Source organism: Rhinichthys klamathensis, unplaced genomic scaffold, assembly GCF_029890125.1.
Source record: "Rhinichthys klamathensis goyatoka isolate OS25496 unplaced genomic scaffold, OSU_Roscu_1.1 h1tg000412l_1, whole genome shotgun sequence".
Lineage (NCBI taxonomy): Eukaryota > Metazoa > Chordata > Actinopteri > Cypriniformes > Leuciscidae > Rhinichthys > Rhinichthys klamathensis.
The window spans coordinates 3858631-3877815 of record NW_026606912.1 but is presented as its reverse complement, the minus strand read 5'-3'; the positions used below and the strand labels follow the sequence as shown (position 1 = coordinate 3877815).

The 19185-nt window shown below is 38.2% G+C and overlaps 1 long non-coding RNA gene across 1 annotated transcript in view; it reads left to right on the top strand.

The window, feature by feature from the left end:
• The window catches only part of LOC130070619 (uncharacterized), a 120301-nt gene that overhangs the window by 51895 nt on the left and 49221 nt on the right, over positions 1–19185 (top strand). Inside the window, exon 2 of the long non-coding RNA XR_008803898.1 lies at positions 7989–8162. This is a non-coding gene — a long non-coding RNA (uncharacterized LOC130070619). The remainder of the gene's footprint in view (positions 1–7988; positions 8163–19185) is intronic.

Genomic DNA, 19185 nt, shown 5'->3' with positions numbered 1-19185 from the left:
TATTTTAGCTGATATTTGAGTGTGCTCTGTATCATATTGTTAGCTTAGCAACATGCTACTGTCAAACTCTTTAGAAATCAGTTGTTAGTTCCAATACCAGTGCGCAATGCTATTTGTTACCTATTTAGAGTATTATTCCAAATCTGTCACTTATGAAGTTCCAATCCGATCTCACAGCAATTCGTATGTATTTTACAAGGTGGCTAATTCGTATGAATTAGATTTGTAATTAGATTAGATTTTAAATTTGTACGATTTTTGCTCAATCGTACGTATTTTAATCGTATGAATTTGTACGAATGACCTACCCCTGACACTGAGTGAGGTCGTACAAGTTTGTATGAATGGGTAGAATGCTGCCTTAGATGTAAGCAGTCTGTAGTGAGGCAGCTCACTAGGTTTTGAAACCGAACTGTTGTTTTGAAAATCTATGTATTTTTGGTATAAATTCACTTTAACTGTATTTCAGTAGTAGGCTCTGCATTTTGACCAATTGCTGTCCCAATAGACTTGCACCTATCAAGGTGTGAAGGTTTGGTTAGTTAGTGTGGATTAGTTAGCCCCTGCTGGTAGATGCTGTAACTACAACATCTGGTTCTATAAAACACCTTTCTCCATTGACAGCTATTCAAAAGTAGCCGTATATTCTGCATAATTATTGTTGCAATATTTTACATTCTGTATTCAATATTGAATATTTAGCTTATTATACATGCTGACCCTTTTAAACAGAAGTGATCAATTATTTTTGAAAGAAATTAATTATTTTAGCAAGGATGCATTAAATTGATAAAAAAGTGACAGGAATAACATTAATAATGTAACAAAAAATATATATTTCAAATAAATGCTGTTCTTTTAAACTTTTTATGCAGCAAAGAATCCTGAATATTAAGCAGCACAAATGTTTTCAACATTGATAATTATAAGACATGTTTCTTGAGCATTAAATCAGCAAATTAGAATGATTTTCATGTGACACTGAAGACTGAAGACTGGGCTACTGAAATTTCAAATTTGCCACCACAGTAACGTCGTTACTTTTTCCAATATATGTAAATAGAAAAACAGTTATTTTAAATTGTAATAATATTTTAGAATATTACTATTTTTGATCAAATAAATGCACTTTTTAAAATAAAATGAACGTTATTGTATAAATCACAAATATGTCATTATTTTACAGTAGATGATTCACCTATAGTGCCCGAGTCCTGTACTTCCACGGGGGATCCTCCACTGGGAAACTGCGAATGAGATTTTTGGAAAACAGCTTTTTCCAGGTATTTCTATTCATAAAAGTGGCGAAAAGATTATTTGCGCGCACCAATGTATAAAAGTGAACTGAGCACCTATTCACACAACAGTAAGTGTGCTTTAGATATAAGAGAGCACTACTGTAGAATGATTTCTCACCAACCTGATGAGACCAAAGTACTTCCCGACTGTGTCACTTTGAAACATCGGCACATTCCACCACTGCGATTAAAATTTGTCATGCTAAAAGCCTGGTGCGACTTAGTGACTTCTCAAAACTGCATGCGTGTTTCATGATTGATGTGTCTCCAATGTGGACAAATGTATCTACGTGCATGTGAAGACATGAGTTGGAAAGAAGAAAATGCGGTCTCGTTGTGGCACAGGAATCAGCACCCTTGACACCTATGCGGCTCTTCCTATACCTGACTTGAAAATGAAAGGGAAAACATTTTTTATTTTTAATTACTAATTATTTGGAGGGTTTTATGGCTTTATTTTGTCTGTCACAGTCAGTAAGGAGAGAGGGATTAGGGTCCTTAGGGGGGAAGAGGAAGGAGATGAGAAGCAGGCAGAGGAGGACAGCTAATTTTTGATCCAAGGGGTGCTTTGCAGGCCAGGGGGGTGACAGCTGCACTGTCTTTAGCCCGGATTTGAATTTGAATTCTATCTAACGATGCAGCGACGCACGGACTTGGCAGGGCAGTCTGGTAATCTTCTTGACACAAATGCCTGGGCTTTTCTTGTGTGCCCTCACAGAGATTTGAGTAATTAAAGTTAAATTGAAGGAATAAAAAATATCCTTCTTGTACTGAGGCTGTCTTGCTAATGCCAAGTGTGAATAGTCAGGGTTGTCCTTAGAACTATAATCCCAAATGCTATTTCTCCTGTACGTGGAACTGCCATATTTTTTTTTACATTTTATTCATATTTTGGTGAGCTCCAAAAGACAGCGATAAGGGACGGCCGCAGTGCTTTCATCTTACAGACATCTTTTGGAGAGGTGGGAAAGCAAAAAGAAAAATGAAAGTTGCAAATGTTAGTGGTCGTAAAATATTGTTCATACCTGGTGGAATCGCATAGGATTTAATCCTTAACCCAAAGACAAGAACTGTAGGGATGAAGCTTTTTTGGATTTCTAGATGCTTGTAGACCTTTTTCATTTTAGTTACTTGGGTATAAATTTTGTGTATAATTTAGATTTGACTGACTGATATGTGTCAGTAATTCAACAGTTGTTTCACAGCAGAAATTGCAGTTTTAAGGGAGTAAGCCCCACTTCCTTGAGCATAAATTTATTCTAAACCAAAACTAAATAGAAAATCAACATTAGCAGATAAGGTCTAGATTTTAGGCTCTGTTTGATTGGTGCAGATTTCATGCAGAGCTGCACAGATCAATTAAACTTTATTAACTGCCTATTATTTTGCTAAAATAATATTTACACAATGTGTGGAGGCAGGGCTTGTAGGACAGGAAGTGTTGAACCATTCAAAGGCAAGAGAGAGAGAGAATACTTTAACATGCCCACATCACACACACAATATTTTAGTGCAACTCTCTGAACACTTACGCACACTTCATTTACTGAAAATGCTTTAACACACTCGCCTCAAATGCACTGTAAAAATACTATAAAACATGTTTCTCGCACACATAAAATACTGGAACATATGCTTCTAAAAACCAAAAAAATACACACACATATATCACACACAGGGGATATTTTAATAACTGTTACACTAGTCTAAACCTTTAATGTTCACTATACTCCAGGAATACTTTAACAATCCCCACTTGCACATTTAAACAGGAAACCAGGACTAGCTGCAACTCGGGCTATATCTTTAAGCATATCTTTTTTTTTTTTTAGGATTTTTCAATAATACCAGGTTGGAGCAAGTTTCACGTGTGTTTTTTTTTTTCTTTCTTCATTTTAATGTATTCATTTAGTTTATTTAAATATTTATTCATATACTTTTATTTATTACTTATTTAATATTTGTTGGGCAAAAACAGAGCTTTTTGCTGTTTTATTGTATATATCTTGCTGGAAAGTCTATAATGGGCTGTTTATAGCTAATGCTACCCTTTATAGCACCCTTTAGGTATAGTATATGCTCAAACAGAAATAGATTTTTTTTTTATAAGCCTACATTGAGAAATACTCACCACAGTAAGAAGTGTGACAACTAACCCTTGTCACTCTTGAAAACAAAACATTTACTGTAAAACGAAATGGTTCACAACATTTACACCTTATTGTTCAGTTATACAAAGGTTGTAGGTACAGTCCATCAACGTCTATGAGAAAATCATTTCATTTGGCACAGTGCTTGTTGTAAATGCAAATGTGTGAATTAGGCCTGATGCATAAATACCTTGCAGTCTCAATTGCATGTGTGCTCCAGTAAGTATGTGCTTTCACAATAATTTTAATCACAGGTTAAAACAAGCCTTTAACCACAGGTTGATTCAACGTGCTGTTTTTGCATTAAACATAAGTAAGAGTCAATGAGAGTTTTGTTGAGCCAAATGTTAAGAACCTGAGGAAAAGAATAGCTTTTAATTGAATTGGTGAATCGCTTTCAGTAAAAGCATTTACTCACTATAGGGCTCAGACATTGATTTAAAAATACACTTGATTTACATTTTACTAATGCTATAGTAATCGAACAGCAAAAATGTTGCTAGCTAATGCAGCTTCCAAGTAAAGACTTTCCAGAAATGTTTTACTATTGTTAGCCAAACTGTGTGATGTTACAAGCAGTTAAACAGTGCATGGGAGTGTGTGAAAAGTGCATATTTGTGGCTTATGAATTTCAAAAAAGTTTTGAGTTCAATCGCATGCAAATGAGACCCAAAACTTGAAATGACTGTGCATGTAGCTCTGAAGGTGGGTTTGTGTAAAGGAAGTGTCACTGTCATTCTGAAGTTTCAGGTGTGCAGACATAAAGGTTATAGGTGAAAAACCTGAAGTTAGTTACTTGATGGGAAATTATCACCATTACAATGAGAATGCCAAAGGGCACAGGTTCAACCCCTGGAAAGAGGATAACAATGTAAACTGTGAGGTACTGTCATTAGTGTTGGTGTGTTGTTTGTCTTCACTGGAGAGAAAAAAAAATCCTTTTCCTAATCTGTATCTTTGCCTTATTTTATAAAATGTATTGTACAATCTACAAGATAACCTTTAAGGTTTAGTCGATTCTGTCATCATTTACTAACCTTCATGTTATTCCAAACATATATAAAGGAGAAATTCTGAACACTGGGCTGGTCTCACTTTTCTTCTGAAGCCAGTTTTGTGTGAGAAATTGTTATTCATTGATAATCTCACTTTCAGTGAATTGTTAACTGATGTGACCAGACCTTTGAGTCAGTGAATTGAACTTGAGAACCCGAAAAGAATGATTTGTTCACAAAACAGACATTGCTACTGCTCTCATGAACGCTTGGGTGGATGTCAAGATTTTCAGTGATTAATGATTTGAATATCTGTCCTTTTTTTCAGACAGTTCACAAATTTTTCTCTTTTGTCTTCCACAGATGAAAGAAAATCCTAAGGGTTTGAAGTGACAAAAGGGTGAGTAAACGAGGGTAGAATTTTCTTTTTTAGGTGAGTTATCCCTTTAAAACTAATTTTTAGGGAATTTAATTTGAATGTATCTCTTTTGTCCTCTTTTATTGGCAGATGATTTTGCTTGTATTAGGGAAAAAAAATCCTAAACATTCATAAAACAAAATGAATTAATGACCTTACAATGGCATAAAACAGTGTTGGTGTTTGATGTTTAGTATTTGAAGTTAGCAGTGTGTGTGTGCGCGTGTGCACGTGTGTGTGTGTGTGTGTGTGTGTGTGTGTGTGCGCGTGTGTGTGTTCACCAGTCATGCACATTCCAGGCCGCCCACAGCATATGCTGCACATGCACACCGCAATCGCAGTCTCTCATGCATGATGTTGCGGAGCAATGTGGCGAAAACGGACACCGCAACTTCAGAGCACATTGGTTTTCATAACAGCTCTGCTCATACTTGGTAAATATAAGAGGAATTAAGTTCTCCAGCTGCCATCTGGGTTATCATAATAGAATAAAGACTGGCAAGAAATTAACCTGCTTCTGAAACGCGGACATGTTGACGTGTCTCAAGTGGAGTAATCGCACTTTGATTTGAGGGTGAGAGATGCGAAGAATAAAATGTCATAATGGGAATTCATCACGCAGCCTTCAGCCTGATTCTTACCTGAGACACCTTTTTCCCTTTAAGTTTACAGGGGCCTATTGCCTGGGGCATAATACCTCTGAAATTACTGCATAGCTGTCTTCTCAGTAACCACAGAATGGAGAAATGTGGGAGGCTGGGCAACAAGACGTGCATTGTAACCCCTTCAATAGCTCAGCACCTCCTGTGTCACAGCGTACAAAAAAGGACAGCGGTATGAGTGTGTGTGTGTGTGGAAAGAGGCCCAAGGTTTACCTGGTCTGCGGCTGTAGACACCACGGCAGCCAAGAAGCATCAGGAGGCAACGGAGCATGACAGGCCCCACATCAAAGCCCAAGCACCACACCTTGATCCAGACCCCCCACCCCACGCCCCACGCCTCCTCCCGTCAGGACACACCTGACAGAGGGGCCACCCCGCGCCTTCAAAGCGAGACTGAGAGACACGAGACACAAATAAACGTCTAGACACTTTCTCTTACAGTGACCTAATGGTGTGGAATTTTTGCTCCCTTTGCACCTTATCTCTGTCGAGAGGGTAGAAACAACGTGATTGATTTGGGAAGTGTCAGAAGACTCCAGGATTCCCCCACCCACCCCACCCCTCTGAGAAGAACAATTGAATTGCTAATGTGCTAGAGGAGAGAAATCTCTGTGTGTGGGTAATTTGAGTAAGAAACTTGGGTGTTCAAATCTGTTTATATATATACAAATATCTGTTTTAGTCCAAACAAATATGCTTAAAAAAAGCAATGCATTCAATACTGGTTAAGCTCTATCAGCAGTATTTGTGGCATAATGTCAATTACCACAGAAAATGATTTAATGATATATATACATTTATTTCACCAAAGGGATGGTTAGGACAGCTTTACTGCTCAAATAATTAACTTTCAATTCACTTTTATGCTTTTAAAACCTCTAAAACATTAGTCCTATTTACTTTAATCGTAAGTGCATTCTTGTAACCACAATTTAGCTTTTTAAAAATAAATAAAGGCATACATACATGCATACAAACATACATGCATGCATACATTCGTTCATACAGAGGGACCAATCAAAATAACTTTCTGTGGTAATCGACGTTATGCCACAATGCTGATAGAGCTCAACCCTACTAAACCATGATGATTTTCTTTAACGACTCCTAAACCCATATTCAGCAGTCATGTAAATGTGGTTTAAAACATCCTTAGACAAAACATGAAAACATTTTTCTTTCCTCCTACATTTAAAAACTTCTAAGAAACATTTGGCTTAATTTCTTGTGTCTTTGCTATAGCTTATTTGAATATATCCACTGATCTAAATGGCTCACAGGCTTGGATCAGAATGTTTTCAATACATACCTGTCTGGAGTAATTAATTATATTTGTTAAAGCCTTCAGCCAAAAGTTTTTTTTTTTCTTCGTTCAGACGTTTGCTTGTCTTAGCACCTCCCGCCACCCAGTGTTAGGAGACAGATTTAATTGCCACATGAAAGCCACAAAAAAGAGAGCTCAGTCTCCTCATAAACAGAAGCCACACCTAGCAGGGGAATAGTTTCACCTTTGAAAAAAATCTGTCCACACTGTAATTAAAGAGAAAGGGTTCCATAGAGTAATCTGACTTTATACTGCTGACTGTTGATGGAATGATGTTAAACCATGAATGCTAATAAGTCATTCTTGGCCAAAATAATGAGGACATGGTTATTTGCTAGATCCTGCAAAATTAAATATGAAAACTCTTCCTTTCTCATCATACACCAAAACATTGGGTCATTGGAGAGCCAGTGTGGGTGATGTGGACAATTATAAAGTCACTTATTTATTATTATTTATGTAGTTCGGAAGTTCAACTGGTAGAGCATGGTGCTACTCAACAAATTGTTTGTCGTGTTTTACAGTTAATATCTAAAGAGATCCTTAAAACATGTTTTTAACTTGCTTATAACACAAATCTGCCAATGCAATAAAACAAAATACACATGTATTAAAGTTTCATTATTTAGAAAAAAGTCTCATCAAATGCAGTCTTGAGTAAATGTATCTTGTTGCAAGCATTTCTAGATATTTTAACTGGGAAAAAAGTAAAACAAGATTAAACATTTATTTTTATGCAATATAGCAACACCAAGGTCATGGGTGCGATTCCCGCAAAACGAAGATTTATACATTGAATGCACATTAAGTTGCTTTGGATGAAACAGTCAACCAAATGCGTAAGTGTAATTGTCACGTCTGATCATACGTCTCAGAGTTAAACATTTCACAATGGGTAGGACAGATGTTAAGAATGTTAAAACCCACCAAAGTGCTGTGATAAAGGGTAAATATTGCCGGATTTAGTGCTAAAGTTCTGATAACCCTGCTTCATCACCTTTTTGTGCAGAACTCTGCATAATACTGATTGAGGATGACTACCTTGCTCTTATCAAACCATTTCTTTTCCTTAAGACTTCTCTTAGGAAGTAACCCTAGATGCTCTGTAATACAATAGAGCTTTCCTGCTCTCTTTGTCCAGGGGATTGTGGAATGCCAGCGGAGGGCACGGCGTGAAAAGTGAGGGCAGGGGAACATGAAAAGGTCTGCTCTGCTGGGACTGGCACTCTCTGGCTCTGCGGTGGAATAAAAGCGACGGTAAGGATTAGAGGAGCGTTCCTCAGCTTGCGGGATAAGCTGATCTTCCACACTTCAGGTAACACTTTTTTTAAATAGAGGGGGCTTTGGAAAAAATAATGTGAGACATAGCTAAAGAGACAATCTGGTCTTCAAAAAAGAGGACATTTAATTTAGGCTTAGAACACAACGTGTCCGACCGTTGAGATTGGTCAACGGCTGCAGAAACGGAATCTAAATTTGGGACCTTAAACTGTCAAGAAGCGCATAAGGATGACAGGTGGAATTTAAAGCAAATGTCTCTATGAGACTTAATTCAACAGATTATATAAGTGACACAGGGTCACCCAATCTCTAAGAGGATGAATCCTTTTAAACGAAGGAGACAAGCTAGTAGAATGTTCCCCCATGAAAGGCTTTCAAAGCCAATACTGTTTCAGAAGGGCACAGTAGTCTCACCCAGTCCCAGCCTCAGGGTTCGGATTGCTATCTGATCAAGTATGCACTCTCCATTTACACTTGGCCACATACATATATCTATGCAAGATGTATATAAATCTGTCTACCCCTCATGAGTTACATTTTCTATTGACACTCTTTATACCCCATATGGCAAGTTTATGTGGTTGCCGATCATTCAATGTCCATGTATCTTATCCATGATTTGCACACTCACATTTAGATTGTGGGGCTCCAAAATGTCCATGAGCTGACGTAGTTGCAAAGTTTGCATATGTGGTTTCACCAACTATGCATTTAAATTTTGTGATTTAAAATTAGTGTCTTGTATGCATCTCAAACCATCTCCTGAAGTTTCAAACCATCTCAGGTGGTGATTTGAGTGAATGGATCTAAAATGCCTCTTAGAAAACTTTTACATTTGTTTTTTCATTGTTGTATTACTAAAAAGGCATGAAGTGTCCAAGTATAAATAACCCCCCACAACATTTGTGGACTTTTTTTAATGCATATTTTACAAAAAGTTCCAATGTGATTGGTTGGATTTTAAGTAGTTTCCAGGAGTGAAGGAGTTAAGTTTTTATGAGGAAATCAAGATATTTTGTATGGTCTTGGTCATTGTGTTGGAGTCCAAGAACATATATTTTCTTGGTCTTGTCATTGATTTGGTTGGCTCGATTCTCTTCTGGTCTCTGTCTTGACCAGATTTGACCCTCTGTCTAGAGTATATCGATCCTCTTCTGGTCCTGGTCTCGAGTAGAACTCAACCTTCTTTTCGCCCCTGTCTTGTCTCTGAATCGAATGAGCTGGTTTTGACTATGACACTGTATCCTTGAATAATCTACTTCGTCTAACTTTATCTTTAACTTTATCTGCCCCTAAATTCTTACTTTAAATATCAGACTGCCCTTTATTGTCTAAGTGTCTAGTTCTTGACCAAAAGAATCCCAGAATATGTTGCACCAAACTATCTGAGATAGAAGAAGCTGAAGGAAGCATGTTAGGTACTGTGGATTGTAGTGCAGTCTGTGACTGTGTTAGTATGCAAACAACGTGCGTGTTTGACTAGGTATAAATCAACGCATCTACAGCAGAAGTTTGTCTGTGTGTGTGTGTGTGTGGAAATCTGGTGGGCTGAGGAAGTCTTGGCTCATCTGCATGGTGAGACAAGTTATCAGAGGGAGCCATGAGTGTCCTGTTCACTCCAGGGACTAAACAGAACAACAGCCTCGGTGTGACGCATGACTACACTCTGGCACAGCGCAACCGCACTGGGCCTAATCTCGCTGTACCTCCTGATCCACCTCTTCACCCTCTCTCTGGTCATTATCACTCAACAGTTTAGTATGTATCGCAGTGGGGATGGCAGTGTGCGGGTCTCCGCAATTTACTCTGCCCTCGGCTGCCCTATGCAGTTTAGTGAGGATATGAATCCTATTGGTTCAATGAGATAGTGCCAATTTGTTAGCTCAACATGCAGAACCGTAACAGGATATTTGCTGTTACTATTGCTGAACTGCCGAACTCGTTTTTTAGACTTGGTTTCTTTTGATCTAGGTACATTTATCAGTTCTTAAGATGGAAAACATTTGTTTAGTTTACTTCAAAGAAGATTCCCTTCCATATTGGTGCCATAGCCTGTCCCATGAATTAATATGTGACAGCTGCATAGGGCTGATTTTAAGTTTTTCTTATGTTCCTCAGGATGTTTTGAGGATTTTAAATGGTTGTAAGTGCAAGCAGCCATCGGAAATAACACATTCAAATAATTAGCATGTGTTCTGTTGGTATGAGACAATTTAACAAAGTTATACTGAATATACAACAACTATACTTGAACCTTTGATTGTTTTTATGATAATAAGCATAGTCTCTGACTGAAAATATTATAGCAGGGAACACAGGGGCTAGGGGTCTGAAAATTGAATCAGTGGTGAACATATTCATATAACTCCGTATTGTTATAGAGGCAAAGGTCACCTTAAACTAACCGTATATTAAGCCAGCCTAGGTCACGCTGTGTGTGTATGTGTATATACACTCACCGGCCACTTTATTATGTACCCCATGCTAGGAACGGGTTGGACCCCCTTTTGCCTTCAGAACTGCCTCAATTCTTCGTGGCATAGATTCAACAAGGTGCTGGAAGCATTCCTCAGGGAGTTTGGTCCATATTGACATGATGGCATCACACAGTTGCCGCAGATTTGTCGGCTGCACATCCATGATGCGAATCTCCCGTTCCACCACATCCCAAAGATGCTCTATTGGGTTGAGATCTGGTGACTGTGGAGGCCATTTTAGTACAGTGAACTCATTGTCATGTTCAAGAAACCAATTTGAAATGATTAGAGCTTTGTGACATGGTGGAAGTAGCCATCAGAGGATGGGTACATGGTGGCCATAAAGGGATGGACATGGTCAGAAACAATGCTCAGGTAGGCCGTGGCATTTAAACGATGCCCAATTGGCACTAAGGGGCCTAAAGTGTGCCAGGAAAACATCCCCCACACCATTACACCACCACCACCAGCCTGCACAGTGGTAACAAGGCATGATGGTTCCATGTTCTCATTCTGTTTACGCCAAATTCTGACTCTAACATCTGAATGTCTCAACAGAAATCGAGACTCATCAGACCAGGCAACATTTTTCCAGTCTTCAACTGTTCAATTTTGGTGAGCTCTTGCAAATTGTAGCCTCTTTTTCCTATTTGTAGTGGAGATGAGTGGTACCCGGTGGAGTCTTCTGCTGTTGTAGCCCATCCGCCTCAAGGTTGTGCGTGTTGTGGCTTCACAAATGCTTTGCTGCATACCTCGGTTGTAACGAGTGGTTATTTCAGTCACTGTTGCCCTTCTATCAGCTCGAACCAGTCTGGCCATTCTCCTCTGACCTCTGGCATCAACAAGGCATTTCCGCCCACAGAACTGCCGCTCACTGGATGTTTTTTCTTTTTCGGACCATTCTCTGTAAACCCTAGAGATGGTTGTGCGTGAAAATCCCAGTAGATTAGCAGTTTCTGAAATACTCAGACCAGCCCTTCTGGCACCAACAATCATGCCACGTTCAAAGTCACTCAAATCAACTTTCTTCTCCATACTGATGCTCGGTTTGAACTGCAGGAGATTGTCTTGACCATGTCTACATGCCTAAATGCACTGAGTTGCCGCCATGTGATTGGCTGCTTAGAAATTAAGTGTTAACGAGCAGTTGGACAGGTGTACCTAATAAAGTGGCCGGTGAGTGTATATATATACACTCACCTAAAGGATTATTAGGAACACCATATTAATACTGTGTTTGACCCCCTTTCGCCTTCAGAACTGCCTTAATTCTACGTGGCATTGATTCAACAAGGTGCTGAAAGCATTCTTTAGAAATGTTGGCCCATATTGATAGGATAGCATCTTGCAGTTGATGGAGATTTGTGGGATGCACATCCAGGGCACGAAGCTCCCGTTCCACCACATCCCAAAGATGCTCTATTGGGTTGAGATCTGGTGACTGTGGGGGCCATTTTAGTACAGTGAACTCATTGTCATGTTCAAGAAACCAATTTGAAATGATTCGAGCTTTGTGACATGGTGCATTAACCTGCTGGAAGTAGCCATCAGAGGATGGGTACATGGTGGCCATAAAGGGATGGACATGGTCAGAAACAATGCTCAGGTAGGCCGTGGCATTTAAACGATGCCCAATTGGCACTAAGGGGCCTAAAGTGTGCCAAGAAAACATCCCCCACACCATTACACCACCACCACCAGCCTGCACATTGGTAACAAGGCATGATGGATCCATGTTCTCATTCTGTTTACGCCAAATTCTGACTCTACCATCTGAATGTCTCAACAGAAATCGAGACTCATCAGACCAGGCAACATTTTTCTAGTCTTCAACTGTCCAATTTTGGTGAGCTCTTGCAAATTGTAGCCTCTTTTTCCTATTTGTAGTGGAGATGAGTGGTACCCGGTGGGGTCTTCTGCTGTTGTAGCCCATTCGCCTCAAGGTTGTGCGTGTTGTGGCTTCACAAATGCTTTGCTGCATACCTCGGTTGTAACGAGTAGTTATTTCAGTCAAAGTTGCTCTTCTATCAGCTTGAATCAGTCGGCCCATTTTCCTCTGACCTCTAGCATCAACAAGGCATTTTCCCCCACAGGACTGCCGCATACTGGATGTTTTTCCCTTTTCACACCATTCTTTGTAAACCCTAGAAATGGTTGTGCGTGAAAATCCCAGTAACTGAGCAGATTGTGAAATACTCAGACCGGCCCGTCTGGCACCAACAACCATGCCACGCTCAAAATTGCTTAAATCACCTTTCTTTCCCATTCTGACATTCAGTTTGGAGTTCAGGAGATTGTCTTGACCAGGACCACACCCCTAAATGCATTGAAGCAACTGCCATGTGATTGGTTGATTAGATAATTGCATTAATGAGAAATTGAACAGGTGTTCCTAATAATCCTTTAGGTGAGTGTGTATATCATATATATATATACACTCACCGGCCACTTTATTAGGTACCCCATGCTAGTAACGGGTTGGACCCCCTTTTGCCTTCAGAACTGCCTCAATTCTTCGTGGCATAGATTCAACAAGGTGCTGGAAGCATTCCTCAGGGAGTTTGGTCCATATTGACATGATGGCATCACACAGTTGCCGCAGATTTGTCGGCTGCACATCCATGATGCGAATCTCCCGTTCCACCACATCCCAAAGATGCTCTATTGGGTTGAGATCTGGTGACTGTGGAGGCCATTTTAGTACAGTGAACTCATTGTCATGTTCAAGAAACCAATTTGAAATGATTAGAGCTTTGTGACAAGGTGGAAGTAGCCATCAGAGGATGGGTACATGGTGGCCATAAAGGGATGGACATGGTCAGAAACAATGCTCAGGTAGGCCGTGGAATTTAAACGATGCCCAATTGGCACTAAGGGGCCTAAAGTGTGCCAGGAAAACATCCCCCACACCATTACACCACCACCACCAGCCTGCACAGTGGTAACAAGGCATGATGGTTCCATGTTCTCATTCTGTTTACGCCAAATTCTGACTCTAACATCTGAATGTCTCAACAGAAATCGAGACTCATCAGACCAGGCAACATTTTTCCAGTCTTCAACTGTTCAATTTTGGTGAGCTCTTGCAAATTGTAGCCTCTTTTTCCTATTTGTAGTGGAGATGAGTGGTACCCGGTGGAGTCTTCTGCTGTTGTAGCCCATCCGCCTCAAGGTTGTGCGTGTTGTGGCTTCACAAATGCTTTGCTGCATACCTCGGTTGTAACGAGTGGTTATTTCAGTCACTGTTGCCCTTCTATCAGCTCGAACCAGTCTGGCCATTCTCCTCTGACCTCTGGCATCAACAAGGCATTTCCGCCCACAGAACTGCCGCTCACTGGATGTTTTTTCTTTTTCGGACCATTCTCTGTAAACCCTAGAGATGGTTGTGCGTGAAAATCCCAGTAGATTAGCAGTTTCTGAAATACTCAGACCAGCCCTTCTGGCACCAACAATCATGCCACGTTCAAAGTCACTCAAATCAACTTTCTTCCCCATACTGATGCTCGGTTTGAACTGCAGGAGATTGTCTTGACCATGTCTACATGCCTAAATGCACTGAGTTGCCGCCATGTGATTGGCTGCTTAGAAATTAAGTGTTAACGAGCAGTTGGACAGGTGTACCTAATAAAGTGGCCGGTGAGTGTATATATATATATATATATATATATATATATATATATATATATATATATATAATTTCTTCATAAGTGATTAAAGGGATAGTTCTGTCATCCTTTACTCACCATGATGTTGTTTAAGACTTATTTCTGTTGAACAAAATGAAAATTTAACAAAATGTCGTGGTTTATGCTTACAACCCCAAATTAGTTTTGAGAGAAAAACAGGTGTATTTTTCAAGTTGAACACGTTTAGTTGCTTTTTTTTTTAAGCTAAAACCTCACTAAATTGTATTGGTTTTCTTAACATCTTTGTAAAGATACGTATTGTAAAATATTGAAAAATATTTTTAAGCAACTGTTTGGATAATTATATTAAAAAACAAGAAAAAAAATGTTTTGCAATGCAAAATTTAAATCATTATTCACTGAAGATCTTCCTATATTTGCATTAGCTCACAAATATGACACCATTGATGTCTTGGACACACAATAACCTATGGTGTTTGATTTTTAAAGGTGTCAAATGGCCTCAAAGTGCATTTTTTTGCAGTCCATTTGACTTATTGTTCTTTTCAGATCTTGTCTATTGTTCTTTTCTTCACTGAATTATTTTGTCTGTTCCTCACATGAAGCTATTGTACTGGTTTCAGAAGACTTCAGAAGAGTATAGTGCACAAGTCGTATAGACCACTTTAATGTTTTTATAGTGGTTTTTAATCATTATTATGTAGCTTGACAAAATTCTTTAAAAATCCATCTTTCTACAAAAAAAAAAAAAAAAGGTGTAGAACGACATGAGGGTGAGCAAATGATGACAGAATTTTTGTTTCTTTGTGAACTATTGAAACCTGTTTAGGAATAAATATACTCCCTGATGAGAGACGCATGCTGTTTAGTTCGACCTGGTTGTTAAATTACAGAAATGAGTCAGCAAATGTTCATTCCTCTGTATACTCTCCCTCCCTTTAACAGCATGGTTCTGTTTTGACTGCTGTTCGTATTTGGAAGGTCTGTGTTCACGACAGGAACCTGTTCCAGGTATTTACACACCACCCTGGTGGAATAAATCCAGTGTGATAGTTCGCTCCTCAGGGATGGATTTGATCTCAGACCTGTCATATCTGGACAGCCCCTGTTTCCATGATCTCTCTATAGCTTCAGGAAGGTTTTAGCTTTACGTTATATGAGCAGTGTCTTGCGAAGTTCTCTAGTAATCTCCATGTGATACGTTTCTCTTGCAAGACACTTAGCAGGTTTTTGAGGTTACACAGTGTAATGTGATTTTCTTCAAAATATTAGATGTATAAATATGCAAGGATATATTAATCTTGTACAGGAATGGGGCATTTTACATAACAACTTAATTTCCATCGGCATAATCTTCCGTATTGATTAATGTTATTCCAAGCAGAGGGACATGGCCATTTTAACATTAACCGGATTTATTTTGGATTAGGGCTTAGCTCTCTCTCTGAAAATGTACTAAATAAAAATAAAATATTCAAATAAAACAAGTGTCCCTGGGAATATTAATACCATAAACATGTGTATTATGAAGTGTTACATTAATTCCCTTAAAAGGCAAACAGGCTGAAATGTCATATTTCTATGAAAGAAAATCTTTCAAGCGTAAATGGAATAAAGATTTTCATTAATTTCAATTTAAAATATGAGCTAACAGTTGTTACTTTGAAAGTGATGGAAAATATTATTGTTGAGATATAAATGAGTCTACACCGGAAACCCACAGGCAAAAAGATGTGTTCCTTAAAGGACATTCAGATATTGTATGATTTTCATTATTTCTTTATATTTCAAGTCGTCTGACGCTTTATGCAAGGAACAAACCAAAATTTAAATCATTCACTGATATTTTTTCCATCCAGAGAGCTGTTCACTTTAAAACTGTTGCGACCGAGTCGTTGAGCCAGAGTGAATGAATCAATCCGATACGTGAACAAATCATTCAGTCCCATTTGTGAAGTGAATTAACAGATTCATTGAAAACAACCGACTTGGAAGACTTGGACTCAATTTGTGTGGGACTTTTATTTAATAATAATAATAAATTATTAAAATATAAAGTCCATACAAATTGTGCACTATATCATTTATATTGATAATATTAAATATAACATAATATTATTCTAAACATGAAATTTATATTTTATATTATTTCTTGGGTGAACTATTCCTTTAAACTGACTTGCACATCTCATCAAATCCTCAGATCTGTCTGTCTGACCCTGTGTGGTGAGTCTTTAAATTAAGTAAACAGTATCCTGGGTTCATAAATTTGGCGGTGGAATTCCCAACCTCCCCCTTTCTGCCTTTCTCTCTCAGTCTCCTTCTCTTTTTCTTCTCTACTGGCCACAGATTTACTGCAGCAGTAATAACTGTCATGGCAAATGCCTGGTAAAGTGCTGGACAAGGGACCAACAGAAGGAGAGTATTTATCACGGTATTGACTTTCTGACTGTGGTGTCGTGAACTCTTTTGTCATAAACTGGAGCACTCAGAGCGAGCGTGGCGATCGATAAGGGGGAAAACTGCTGTCAGGTTCTCTCCCAGGGAGCATTGCTTTTGTTACAGCCACTTAGGGGGCTGATAAATGCTCTGCTGTGGATAGGTCTCAGCTTCCGTCCACTTGCTGAAGGGACTTCTCATACTAGTTTTTATATCTTAAAAAAAAAAATCCATCTTCTACAGGAATATTCTCTGTTATGAAAGGTTTAGAGAACTAGAATAACAATCATAGAATAGGATTGCGTGCTTTTAATAGCCTTAGATATGAATAGCCGTGCCATTATTTCTAGCGCTTTTCATTTAATTGAGGATTAACTAATCTCTCAGTCTAAAGCGGCTTTTTAAAACAGAATGTACGGTTTTGGATAAAATTACGCACTAAATAATATGAGCTTTATTTTTACAGCTTTATCAAATAATTTAAGACGTCCCTGACAGTCCAAATACTTGTCTATGCATAATGTCTATGATTAATGTGAGGTGTGCAGTGGACGTGGCACTCGCTGAATGGTAAATCAGTGGTGTGGTTATTGATGGCAGTGCTGATTAGGGGGCTGGAGAAATGGCTGTGTCTGATTGATGATGACGGAGGGAGTGTTAAACCGCTGACGATAAGCAGACAGACTGCTCGGCCGTGATCTCCAGAGCCCAATCGTATTGTCGGGGTCAGAGGTGGGTCAAGTTTACTTCCCCGAGGGGGACGGCAGCCCTGATGATATTCCCAAAGTTAACATAACCTTTGACCTCTTCAGACAAGAGAGGCTCCATATCATCCAAGAGTTTGTAGATAAGCCTCTGCTTACACACAAGTAACAGTCTTTTTGTAAAGAAAGAATCCCTGCGTCATGTGTGTGAACACCTTGTGGGTTTATCTGCTCTGCAAAATAACAACAAAAAAGTATTATTTCTGAAATTAGGTAAATTAAGCTGTTTTCTCATAAAGATGCCCCCTCTTGTAAAAATGTGTACGGCAGTCTGGACAGCTGGTTGGATGTCAAGAAAATGTCATGAAACACTGACATATCTGTGATGACCTCTGACCTCAGAAGTAAGAGAGATGAGCTGGGTATCAAGTTGACAAATTGATGATTGTTAGACAGTAAGTCCAAAGCAAGCACAGCTGTTTATCACTTTAGAAACGTAAAACTCTAATGATACAGTGGTTATCTATAAAGCAACCGTTTCCATGCCAATATCTGAGAAAGATACATATATTATATAAATTAAACGTTTTTATATTTTTTAAAGCCTAATAAATGTTCAAATGTATAGCTTTCAATTTTACTGTAATGCTGAATGGCTATAATTAATGTCTAAAATTGAGAAAAAATCTATTTCATAGTGACATCAGTAGCAGTATTGGTACCGGTAATGCCTTCTTTCATTAAAAAAATGCAAATTAAACAGATATTTAAAATATAGGCTTTGTGTTCGTCTTGTTGTTTCTACATTAATTTGGAAATTAAATGTGAAATAATCAAATGTATATACAATATTATATTAAAATATAAAATATATGTTGAAAACTTTCATTTTAGGTGTGATTAATCGCGATTAATTACAGATAATTTTTTTTATCAATTGACAGCACTAATATATATATATATATTTATATATATATGTATGTTTACAAACAATATATATTATACTTTATATTAAATAAATATATTTAGAACACTTTTAGATTTTGTTTCCATTACACATTATATTATAAGCATAACAATTTGAGTGAAAATAAAAAGTTAAAATAATTTCTTGTAATGTCCCCGTTTTGCTTTAAATGTTCCCATTTAGGGGCTATGTGATTTAATTATAATTTATTTGATTATTTATCTAGCATTAAATAAATTAAAACCATTTATATTTAATCATTTGACAACCTCAAATGAAATACATTACATTTCTGATTATTGATTGATTGACTCACTGACTGACTGACTGATTAATTAATTAATTGATTGATTGAATAAAGAAAAAAAACTGAAAAAAGTCGGCACACCAAGGCTCCAAAAATGTATTAGTGGACTTTCACACAGGTAACGTTTCGAGCATGCAGGATAAAAGGAATCCAACACGCCTCAATACTAACAGGTGATTATTTTTGCATTTTTGGAGCCTTGGTGTGTCGACTTTTCTCGTTTTTTTTTTTATTTCCTTTGTCCGTGACACAACTTAAGCTTTTTTTGCTGGTGATGTGTGTGCTTTAATTGAATAGCCATATGTGTTTCTTTTTGTACAGGTTAAAAAATAAATAAATAAATAAAGCTCTAGGGGGAAGAATACCAGTGTTGTTACCCCTGTAGGTAAGTGTTAACAGTTTGGAGTCTGATATCTATGTGTTTTCTGCAGCTTTCGCTGAGTTGCAAGCATTTCAATGCCAGAATCTAGGAGGAGTTTACTTTTAATTAGGAGTTAGAGAAGATGTGAAAGTCAC